Here is a 12733-nt window from a genome sequence, read left to right on the forward strand (position 1 = left end):
TCTAGCCTGAACTTCCCCATGCTCCGGACTCGGTTCCCTGCGTGTGCTCACGTTTGGGAGATTCAGCTGGACTTGGCCAAGTTCAAACCAATGCCTAACTGAATTTCATCATAAGCACAAATATCACTCAGCCAAGCTGTTTTCCCTCTACATGCGGAATAATTCAGTGCTAAGCCACAAGCTCGATTTTACAGAGATTAGATTCCCAGTTATGATACTGAGTAAAATCCAATATCCATCGCTCCCTCCGGGGTACTGAACAATCTTCAGCATTTACAAACCCCAACTTCCGAAAGCAAGTGCACTCTTAAAATTAGTCTCAAATTACTTGAATTCAGATATTGACACCCTTGGGGTTAATATTCCCAAAGATCTTCTCTGCAGCAAACCATGCCTTTATTATATGAAAGCTGAAATTAGCACCTTAGCTTGAAGCTTAGTCTGAAAGGCAAAACATCCAACTACTACTAGAAGCCAGTGATAGTATCCAAAGTGGAATTTGGACAAAGCATATAACATAGAGCACTCAAAAGACCTGAAATCGTATTAGTTTTTGAGGTAAGTTACTTGAGCACCATGTAAAGCCCTGTATAGGCTTTTTACTTCACAACCAAAGTGGCTTTAATGAGGTTGCACTAAATTTAGTTTGGAAGCGAATGAAGTTTAAATGAAAGGAAAACACTTTCACCATGAACAAGAGTGACCACAAAGGGGTTCAGTGCAGTTTAACTAATGCATTTTATGTATGCATCATTAGTTTAATACGAATTAACTTCTGACTGTTCCAGTGTCGACAAGCCCACAGTTCTTTACATCTAAATGTGTAATAATACTCTCTTTGTCTTGTCAGTTCAAACAGTGAGCTCTCTGGAACAGTTGTATTAAACACACAAGTCATATTACACTTAGGCCAGGATCTCCTGGGATTCAGATCCGTACAGCTCCTGCACGTAAGCAGTAAGTATCCTCTTTGGACTACTCTTGTGAGTCAAGTTACTTGCACACATACCTGCTGCATCAGATATGACAAATGAAAACCTTAAGCTGCCTAGCATCACAAGCAACACATTCTCACATATGCACTACTAACATCAACAGTTCCATCCATGGTCTCCCCCACCAAAACACCAAGGCGGACCCGTGTGTGAGTATTGCAGTTCTAATGTTTAATTATCTTGAACACAGTGATACCCACACCACGCTAGAAAGAAATCAATTCTCCCTTTGCTCTCAGCTATAAATGCATGTATTCCGTAATCAGCCTAACAGAACAGACATATGGGATTGTACATCTGGGAAGCATATGAGAGGCCTTCTCATATATAAAATTATGTTGCAAAGCATCTCTCGCTGACACAGCTTTAGGTACTTTTCCTTCATTTGCAAGCTGGAAAATTTGACTGATGTTTTTGGTTTATAAGATATTCATTAATAACCACCAAGTTGCATTTCTGGGATGCTTTTCACTCCTAAAATCTCCCACTACACCTTATGCATCTTATCTGCAGTATTTCTTTGACATGCTTGTCCTCTCTATTTCTCCCATTACCCGTGGGACTCATTTCTGACAAGAGGCTGCCTCTGTGGTTAAACTGGGCACACGAATACCCTTTTAGGACAGATATTAAAGGGTGAAATATCACAAGACCTCTAGAACAGCAAGCAGACACGAAGGAAATGAACTGGATACGGACATGGCTTCAGTGCTGATGGTCTGAGGGGTTTCTAGAACCAGAGGAGGAGAATTCCTAGCGCAAAGCAGCTCCTCAGGAAGGCAGTGCCAACACCAGTGGCTCAGAGAAGACAGCAAGCAGAGCTGCATCACTGCCTGGTGACAGGCTCCAAAATGATGCCAGCACATCACAGGCTCATAGTGAACCAAAAACCATAGTCATCTTCCTGCCCAACATCTGATTTTCCTTTCCTTATTCCACTGGTGACAAACCAGTATGGATCAGGCACACTGGGCAATTAAGAAATCAGACCCCAAGGTATTGTGCTCAATCACAGGATGCCTGCACCATACTGCAGTTAAGCACTTGCAATTTTCCCTTTCTCTCTCAGTTTTATCTTGGAGGCCCAAAAAATCATTTATAGGAGCATAGGGTCTCTTCTGTACTGGAGCTGCCTTTCTTTTCCTCCCTCCTTCTGTTTTAGGAGAGTGGCGATGCTATGAAAAGACCGGATCTTGTTTTGTTTTATTGCTATTAGGGGCAAAGTAAAAAGAGTGAGACCTATAAACACAAAGATGCCAAGATACAAGGAGGCTACGCGCTCGAATGCCCAGCCCTGGCTCCTTTGTTCCTCCAGCACGTTGGCGGAGGTCATATATATATGTTTGCCACAGTGCAGAGAGCAGAGGTGCGAAAAGATACACTTTATGCCAAAGGATCATTCCATTTCCTATGGCACAGCATCCCTTTGTCCCCTGCACAAATCATAAACCTTCTTTATATCCACAGTTATCCTCTGAATTCATACCTCCTGTTCCACTTCTTCTTGTCTCTACAGCCGTAGGTGCTACAGAAATGCTTCTGAGTGATTCAGTGCAGAAAACATTTGGGGGAAGAAAAACTTATGGCTGTGTGACATGGACCCACTTGGAACCCAAATCACATGGCAAGTAACAAGATTTAACTATAAGCTTGGAATTCAGGCCAGACCGGTGTAAGTTTCACTACATTCAGCCATCCCAGCATAATTTAGTGCTTTCTGTGGCAGCAGCTCCCAGCAAATCACCTGGAAATCTCATACACTTCGACTCCAGAGCACACTGCATTCCTCTGAAGCTTGACCTACCCAGCTGGCCTCACTGCCCTGACCCACAGCAGTAACCCCGGGCCAGGTACTCCTGCGTCAAACGCTCTGAAGTATGAGCCCTAAATTTCCAAGGAAGGCAGTAACTCTGCTTTATGTGAAGCTCGTGTTCTGATATAGCTCCTTAAAGCTGCCTCTCCTCTGCAGGAGGACAAAATAAACTCAGACCTGAACACCAAACGTGGGTCTGAATTACAGAGTCCAAACAGTCAGTCTATGAAATCATTCAGTAGCATCATATTGGAGAGCCAGGGTTCACCTCTTGGTGCTTCCAGTTTCAGAGGACTCATTGGCTATTGTTCACAAATCCAAGGTGGGAAGAGGTGGGTCTGTAAAACACCGCACAGTGTATCCCAGGGCTTGCATGCATCCCGAGGACGTGGTACTAAGTCCAGGGTTTTCCAACAGATTTCTCCACAACCCACGGAGTACACAGTGCTCAGCCTTTCTGTGGGGGGAACTGGAAGTAACATGTTTCCCCTAAAGAAATCCTATGCTACTGATGAACCACATGGGGCAGGAAAGACTTCAGCTACGTAAGCAGGTCACGAGAATATACCCCACTTATTTCAATAGACTAATGAAAAGGGCCCAGTGCTTAAGCTTAGTATTTATAGTATTTGTGCTTACACATCATTTCAGTTTCACATTGTCTATAAAAACCAAAGAGGAAAGAATATGCAATACAGTGCAAAATCAAATACACCAAAAAAAAAGGAAATCCATCAGCCCCACCACTGTTATGGTCCAAAACGAGCTTTCAGCACAAACCCTAAGTCTTTGTCTATCCACATTCCACGACACAAATTTCAATGGATTAAAGCAACTGTGCTCAGATCCAGAACACTTCTAGGCCGTCAAGGTGAGACTTTTCATTCAGGCTCATAAACTAGGACGTCATTGTTAATGCTTTAGAAGCCTAGCAAAATGGTAATACACATGCCAGTATGTGTGACCAAAGGGATTACCCCAGAATGGCTCACCTGATTAGTTATACAAATGCCTCCCCCCCCCCCCCTTCTTTTTCCCCCTCTTAATCCAAGACCGTGCAGAATGCCAAATGAGAGTATGGAGCAGGGGATGTAGTGGAATGTCTGATGGCTACAGGCTTGGGATTTATATTCCATGTTGAATTCATTGTTCTCTCTCCTACCCCCGCTGCCCTCTAAAATATGCTGCAGCCATGACAGAAATAAATTAGCCTGAGGTACAGGTCACACCTTCAAGGGCAGTAAGCATTCTGGGTAAAATCAATAGAGAAGATGGGAGTCTCTAACAGCTGAAGCAGAAAGAATGACGCATTGATAGCTTTACATATACCCAAACAAAGGCACTTTGGAGAAACCCTAGTCCCTGCTGCCTTGTGAACACAAAGCTCATTTCTTCAACCACCTGAACCCCAACAGCAACACAGAGGCGATTCAGAAAGGCACCCATTTCTTTGGGGAATTTGCATAGTGATGCAGAAAATCCTATTTCTTTGCATGTCTGCCTAGGAAGGAAGGGGATCCAAATGCCGAGTTCTGGCCCAGGTTGCAACTCCCAGCTATAGAGAGCAGGATCTGCACTGAGCTTCAGCTTAAAGTTTGCAGCACTTTCCAACCTCTCAAGCAGCTGAAACTGAACTCAAACCAAGAATCCCCTGAACTTTGGTGAACACAGAAACAAGTCCAGGAGGCACCAACAGACACTAATACTGTGTGCTGCATTCATCGCTTTCACTTGTGATTTTAAAGCAACGGGTAATGTATGCAAAATTACCCATTGGGAACCTTAAACTCAGGCTTCAGTATCTGTGAATCACAGTTCCTCTGAAATGAAGTGATACCAGCATATGGGACAGAGGGAGATTCATGCAGAAGTCCAGTGGGTTTTGTTAATGCCCCTACCGTAAGTTAAGTATTAACTCCCGGAGTGAGGCACACAACCTGTTCCGACACATCATGGATCCCATGGGGTTCCTACCTGTGTTTTCAGGTTCCTGAAAGCTTTAAAGCCTGATCTAATGCCTCACAATACTTCTAATAATAGGACTTCAACACCTCAGTCCTGCCGGAGTTTCTGACATTGCTGCCCAGGGGGTTCTCAATAGACAGAGCTAAAAGCTTTTCTCCTCTTCTGTCCCTCCCACACTTCTCCAGAGACAACTTTGGCCCCAGTGCAGCAGGATCTAAATCCAAATGAACCCTGATGTTGTGCAAAGCCAGCAAGAAAGTGTTGAATACATAACTCTCCTCTAGGCCCCTTGTTTGGTTGGTTTTAAACCACTCGCAACATGAAGGTTTATTGCTCTTTGATCATTAGACTCACACTTTCACCTATGGTAAAATAGAGCGCAGTTTTCAGCTGTATTTGTACTTACATTTGTGGAGTCTGTGAACAATATGATAAATAGAATTGCTTTCATTTCCACTGCTACCTGTAAAAATAAATGGAGGAATTCACCATTAATACCAGTGCTGCACTGGAGGATTGTCTTTTGCTTACAGTGCCTTTTCTCTGTCCCAGACGTGGTTGCATGTGGCAGTATCTGCAACATCTAGGAAAAATTACACTAAAATCAACAGCTTGAGGAAAAATGCTCCTCAGAAATCATCCATCTCTTGCTGCTTCTGCTCTGAACACCTTTGCATCTTCAGACATCTACTTTGGTCAGTGGAGAAGAGGACGCATTACTTAAGAGCTTCATAAGAGTAGAGCCCTGACCCTACTGGGTGCTGAAGTTCCACCTGTGGCTATGACTGGCTAAGGAACAGCCCTCAGCAAGTGGTGACCGAGGGGACAGGTCCAGATGCGACTCCTCCACAATAGCGGAACTGTAAAACTCCACTGGTAGAAAGGTGTTACTTGTAGACACGCAGCCTCCATCAGAACTTATAGATGAGGGAATCAGTTTTACCATTAATGTTAAAGATGTTTTTAGAAAGACCGTGGGCTTTCAGCTCCTACATGGCTCATTCCCTGCAGCTACTTTCACACAGTACTCTTGGGGTCAAGGAAAGTGGGGAAAGAAAGGCACATTCAAGATCTTCCCAAGAATGACCCAAGATCATCTGCCTCAAAACAAACATTAGACAGAAAAGCCTGCAGTGACTTGCCTTGCTGTTCCGTGGTTCTTCTCGAGGATGAAAGCACAGGTTACTGCCTGCGATACTCTAAAATACTGCCTGAGGTACCATTATTAGCTTTTGCCTTGCACTTCTATGCTAGATATGAAAAAATACAGTTGCACATTCCCACATGTAGTGCTAACTCTGTGCTTCCTCAAAAGAGATGCAATGTCATCTAGTACAGCTTTCTCTAAAACAAATCATCCCCTATTTGGTTTACACGTCACTGCCCGTAGTGATACACAAAGTCCTACCCAGTTTTGAAGAACATTCCAATAAGCACAAAGGTACATTATCAGAACAGATCACATTTAGCATCTCTAGGTCAAGAATGACCCCTTAGAGATAAACCCATTTGGGGTCTGTTATTTTATTGCAGTGCCAGACACAAGCTGGCTTACTTCGCTGAGTGACTTAGCCAGGGTGTTTCAGATGGGTCTTGACATCCTGATAACTCAAAATGCTCTGAGCAACCACCATCTTCAAAAGAGGCCTTGATAGGGTGTCTCTGTGTAAGCACTGAAACAAGGAAGCTGACACGATTAACCACTCCAGAGGCCCAAGGCCATTGTGCTTCTGCTCTGCACGTCCTAGACAGGAACAAACTCAAAGCAAAGGTAACCTAGTGCTGAACAACATATCCCATTCCTGCACTTCCTGCTTTCTCTATTCGGATTTCACCTCTGCCTATTGACTATCACTGGTTTCAAAAGATATGTTTCCATTTCAGAGAGCAAGATCACACATGGAACTTGGAGGAGATGCACTGTAAGTTTTTCCCCATTCAAGTTGTTCAAAAAGCCAGGATTCAACACACAAATGAAAGAGAAAACCATGCTACACACATTTGCAGCAGCTTGCTTCATTCTGGAGGTAGATGAAAGCTTAGACAGACCCAGATATTTCCAGGAACTATGGAATTCCCCTCCTCTGTTTTAAAAATAAAGAAGGATGTAAATGAAACAAATGAACAGTATTGGACTTGCCTTGGAATACCTGGGAAGGTGAAGAATGAAAACAAAGACAGGGAGACGCTGAATAGCTTAGTGGCCAAAATCTGGCCAATACTCATTTAATGGACCATTTTATACATCACAGGTAGGGTTGTTAAGATCTGGGCTCCATGGCCTAAAAGTTGTTTTCCACTTCTAACTTCTGCAAGTGTAGAAACTGCAAAATCTCAACCCTAGGAAGGGAAATGAAATAATCCAAAAACATTTCCTGTCCCTAATTATATTCTGCACGTGAAGCGGATTCATGCAAAGCTGCTGGATTTGAATACCTGAAAATGAACAATAGCACAGGGAATGCCATGCTGTTCTCGTCTGGATAAGGACAATATTTTACCTTGCTACTGCCACTAAAAGGATCTCAGCTGAATCTGCGGTCCTAAAAGTTAGCATTCAAAACTCAAATCAGGATGTGCAGTGTTGCAGGCTGTGCTTACCACTCCTCTGGAAGTACAAGGCATTTTCCTTCTATTAATACACAAAGTACCTTACAAAAGACCCTCCCAGTCACCCTCCCCATTTCAGAGCTAAGGAAATGGAGGTGCTGCATGCAAAGAGGGGAGAGACTCTGTCCATCTGCAGCACAACCCTGACTGCCTCCATAATCCCCTGCAGGTTGCTAAATCACAGAGGAAAAATGCAAAGAAATCTTCCCAGCCTCCTCTCACCCAAAACTTCCTTGGATCTCAGGGGATAAACGTAAGGAACGATCAGAGAGCTTCAGCTTTGGTCATTTGCAGGTTCCTTCTGCTTGGCCTAGCTGCTCCATGTACACGCCGCAGGTAATCCCAGTGGGAATCAGACAAGAGACCCAGTGTAACCCAGTCACTTTTGCTCTATTCTCACCCTTTGCAAAGAGATGCTGAGCTTTCTTTTGCAGAGTGGCGAGCAGCAGCAGCAGAACCTGTTGTAGTTTGAGAAGATATTATGCACTTCTAATGCTGAAACTAGGAGTACGCATCATAACTAACCTGATGCCCTTTATTCTTTGCATGGGAAATGAACTTCCAGCTTAGAATAACCAAATAAGAAAGACAGAGCTTTTCAACACACCAAATTTATACCTGTGCATATATAGTTTTATCTTCATTTATCTCAAGTTTATAACACACATATAACTCAAATACTGAAAGCTGTATATAGTCTTCACACTTACAGGATTAAATGCTAACTTTTGATAAGCAATAGAGCCATTCTGCAGAACACAGGAGGACAAAATTTAACACCAGAAACTGCCAAATGTTGCTGACCTACTTCAAACAATCATTAACTACAGACAGTTTCTAATGATTTGAGTCCATTTCACTTCTTATTCAGGGGTCACTTTGTTTCTTGACCATTTGGCCTATGTTCAGAAAAATCTTCTTTAGGCAGCACTAAGCCTCAAGAGAAAGTTGTTCTCTTTCCTAAGGCTGGGAATAATTCAAAGCCTCAAGAGACAGGAGTTCGAAATATGCCTTTAAAACCCCAAAAGTAGAGAGCACTTACAAAGTTAAAAGCGCAATAGTCTGCTACATTAAGCCGTGTTGTTATCAAGTAAAAATTGCTTTCTCTCACCCCTCTAACAGTTTTGCAATTCATTTTCCAGAAAGAACGGCAAATGTATTAAAAGGCAAAACATCTCTGCTGAGGCTGGAAAAGATCACATGAACAAGCCACAAGATTTGCTTGATAACATACAGAGTTTATTATTCAAGAACGAGTCTCATTTTCAGCTCTAAGGGAGAGGGCGGGGAGAGAAGCAGGAGCAGTCTTTTAAAGCACACACACGCACGCTGGAAGAAAAGGATTGCATTTATAGGAACCACTAAAAAAAGAAGAAAGAAAAGGAAAAGGAAAGAGAACAAACCTCTCTGCTAAGCAGCAACTCAGGTTTTCACAAACTAAGCTCAGCTCCCCACAAATCTCATCACGTTTTCACTTGGACCAAGTTTACCTTTATCAGAGAGGCTGAACAATCAGCAAGCTGCTAAACTTCTGGCAAAGTTCAGCGCTGCTAAAGATGGGAAGGGGACACAGGAGAGCAGAAAACAAAAGCATTAGTTCAAAGTCAACAGCTGCTTGAAAAGTTAGTTTCTCTGCACCCCTTTACTGACCTAAGAAGTCTTCATTTCACAGGTAGCAAAGTTTGTCTTCCTTCTCCACTGCAAGATTCACACTTGCATGCAGGCACACTGCATTACTGAGAGTGATCATCAAAAGAATAGTGTTTCCAATCTTCCGGTGACTTAGGAGGGAAAGAAAAATGCAGTCCAGCCAGGTACTGTTTCTTCATGAAAAGTAAATCCGGCATTCTGGAATGAGTTCAAACATAGGGCTTGACAGGCAAAGGAGAAAAGCTTTTTCACTGAGCATGCTTAGTCCTGCACTGCCTGCACACTTAATGAACATTACTTCCTTCCCAGTGGTTACTCCTAGTAGAAATCCACACCCCCTACTCTTCAGAAGTCAGGAATGCGGCTGTAACCAAAGTCCAGAAAACATGCCCGACACCCAGACAAGGCCCCACAGATCAATAAACTCAGGTTGTGACCTGCAGGTCAGTTTGTCAAACAGGACATCAGGGTGAGTTTTTTCTACACTTGGTATAGTTTGCTTTATGCTTCAGCTAATGCTACTCGCTCCCCAGAGAAAATAAAACTGCACTGGCTTTTAAAGAATGATTAAATGCTTCAATAACAGACGGGAATTCTCTTTCAAATCTTGTCTTTCCAAACCCGCTTTAAAGGGAGGAAAGAGCGCTGCATAAAGAAGTTTTTCAGATAAAATTAGGTCATTAGATTCCCGAACAAAAGTTATTTGAATTTGTCATAGGTAAGGAGTATCTGGTGACCAAAAAAAAAAGTGCCTTTTATTTACTTAGGGCCTAATCCTGTTCCGTTTGCAATCACAGAGAGTTTTGTCATTACCTTCAATGGGAATAGCGCTGGGGTTTTAGATTACAAATGCTTTCAGGCAAGAGCCGCGTCTACTTCAGTGACCTGTACAGGACGGACTGGTTTTGGCACTTCAATTTGCAATTTACTCTATTGCTGTGTCTGAGTGTTCCAACCCCATGCAGCAGACCCCCCCCTCCTAACAGAATTCGCAGGAGTTGCCGAAGAAAAGCAATTCTACAAAATTGCATGTGTTATTTTTAAAGCTTTCCATTACATTTCAAGCTTTTCAGTCGCTTTCCAATTTTTTCCTTGAGGTTACACTTAGCTCTCACATCTCCATTCTCCTCCACAATAGGACTGAGAAATTTAGCCTTTTTGTAACGAAGCCTATGCTGGCCCCGGCTGCTGCGTCACTGCCTTCATAAAAACACCAAGTGTTGTAAGAATTATAATGAAATCACAAACGCCATAACGTTGTCAGAGGAAGGAGCACTAAGCAGAATTACAACTGAACGGACCATTATCACTCTAAGACCTCTAAGATAATGAATATTGCTCTGCATTGTAAAATAGGTTACAACTCGATCGCGACCTCTGCGTCTGAGTAACTCCAGACTTCACGAGGCTGTGAGTCCTGATTTGAACAGGACAGACCGTGACAGAGATTAAATCTCTGGATTCCAGACGACCCAGACCTTTAGAATATATACCCAGCTTAGATTGCAAACGTTACTAGTGCACATTGGGACTGTATTCGTGTGGATAGGTTTCAGAAGCACTGCGGGTCCTCTGCTCCTAAGTGCAACCAAGTGGGTTTGGGTTTTCGTTGTGTTTTTGGTTTGGGGTTTTTTCCAATAGTTTATTGTTCACATATCCCTGCTCTTCCTGGTTTCATTCAAGATCATAAAAGGAAAAGCCTCAAAAATGCATGACAAAGACAAGCGGTGCTGTTATTTCCAGCATCCTGAACTTGAAGAGATTTCGGAAATCCCCAGAGAAAGTTTCTTGCAGTTTGGAGAAGCAGCCATGTTAGGCTAATTGAACCCAAATGCACTAACCAAAAGACTTCGGTACATTTCCACTTCATATCCTAAAGCTTTCCTTTAGCCAGGAATGCTCCTAAGAGGCAGATAAACTGGAATTTTATCTCTGGGCCATCTCTGCACCATCTTTCAGACACTTTTGTTGGCTGGGCCAAGAGCTAAACCTATTAGGTGTTCATTGAGCCCGAGACATTGAAAGCAAGTGGGGAGTACATCTTATTCATGACTAAAAGGAATTACCCTAAAGCTCTGAACTGATGAAGCCAAGTCTTAAACACATGTTCGTTTAGCAAACAGTTGTGGCGATTTTAGACACCCGTATCTCCCTCAGTTGTTCATTACCATCTCTGCAGCACAGCTGGATGAACAGGGGATGCGCATCCTTTGGCGTGGCATCCAGAAGCTCGAACTGCCACCAGAAGTAGGAGCCAAACCAAAGGACACAGCACTGATGAACCTCAGGAGCGTGTGTGTGATCACCTTGGCATGGCTCTGGGATGGTAACTTGCTAGAGAAATAGTAAGACATGAACACCAGAGCTGCCCCCAGAGTGAACAAGTGTTTCGGCCTCCCTGGCACTTACAAGAAAACTGCTGTATGAGCAGATATTGAAGCTGTAACCCCACACTGTCACCACACATCTCCTCCCCGTGCTCCTAGTGATAGAGCTACTGAGTACCTCAAGGCTGCTGTGAGCTCAGGATCCATTTTCCTTGCGAGTACCACAGCGCTGAAGCCCTGGAAGCAAAAGGCACATTGCAAATATGCCGTCTGTGAGTCACACCGGAGGGAGCAGACTGCTGATTCCCTTCATGCCTAATTACCCATAAGCGGTTGGCACGACGATTTATTTAGCACAGCGTTGGCCTAGCTTTCAGACGAGCCCTGTGTCCAAATGGAAAACACTCCATTTCCAGTTTTCTTCCTGAAAGAAAAACCATTCAGGGCATTCAAGTCCACAGAATTATTCCTTCCTGTGAGGGAAAACTGTATGGACCAATGTATGCCAAAGCTGCAATGCCTGTACCTCCAGACAAGCTCAGCTATATATACGTATGCTGTCCTGACACAAGATTACTGGTTTCTTTGAGGGAAACAGGGATCAGTCCTACCTGTAACTTCAGCTGCAGGAAGACGTAGAGGTAACAGTCTAGATCAAATTTAAGTGGGAATGAGGCACTTAAACACCCTTTAGGCTCCTCAGTTAGGCCCTTGAAAGGGCAAAGAGTTTGGCAAAGGAGCAGAAAAGATGTCCTATGCCTAGAAGCTATTAGGTGACTCGCAGATGAACCATCAGCAAAAGGGAGAGGAGAACACAGTCCATGAGTCAGGACAAGGACTGGGGGAAGCCCGGGTAAGTGAAAAGCCTATAGGGAATGGCACAAGCTTTGGACAGAGGAACTACTTGAGGTTTGGGATGCTGCCCGCATATTCCATTTAACCAGTAAGCTGTGCCCTAAGGCGCAGACCTGAAACAGACTTTGGCGTGGCATCAGTCCTTCCCAGGGTGAAGGACAGAGCCCACCAGCACACGTTCACCAAGATCCAAGAGGGAACTATTGTACTTCAGATGTTGCCACTTTTAATGAGAGCCAAATGGCTGCCCCTCCCAGAGCTAACAACTCCAGCTGGGGCAGCTTTGCTTCTCTTATCCCCCCAGGATGCATAAAATGCGTTTTTGCTCTCCTTCCTGACACCAGAAAAGGCTGGATTGCTTCCCACTGTACTGTGAGAGCTTGAAACTCGGCCATGCTATTTACAGCATCTTCTTTGCCCGTAGGAATTGGAGATGCATCATGATTTTTCCACCATATGCAAGCAGCAGGCACTACTGCATGTGCCAGCACTACTATATGGCAAATTCTGCCCTACCT

At 43.7% G+C, this 12733-nt stretch overlaps 1 long non-coding RNA gene across 2 annotated transcripts in view; it reads right to left on the reverse strand.

Moving 5' to 3' along the window:
- LOC136023118 (uncharacterized) overlaps positions 1-12733 on the reverse strand; it is a 91106-nt gene that overhangs the window by 51574 nt on the left and 26799 nt on the right. The window contains exons 1-4 of one of the 2 annotated variants that reach the window (XR_010616475.1): positions 11684-11777; positions 11539-11597; positions 9034-9231; positions 5180-5236 (exon numbers count right to left, since the gene is read on the reverse strand). The exons of the other annotated variant lie outside the window; for it this stretch is intronic. This is a non-coding gene — a long non-coding RNA (uncharacterized LOC136023118). Of the gene's footprint in view, positions 1-5179; positions 5237-9033; positions 9232-11538; positions 11598-11683; positions 11778-12733 lie in introns of those variants that run through there. 2 annotated transcript variants of the gene reach the window in all.

The sequence above is a fragment of the Lathamus discolor genome, chromosome 17 (genome assembly GCF_037157495.1).
Source record: "Lathamus discolor isolate bLatDis1 chromosome 17, bLatDis1.hap1, whole genome shotgun sequence".
NCBI classification, from domain to species: domain Eukaryota; kingdom Metazoa; phylum Chordata; class Aves; order Psittaciformes; family Psittacidae; genus Lathamus; species Lathamus discolor.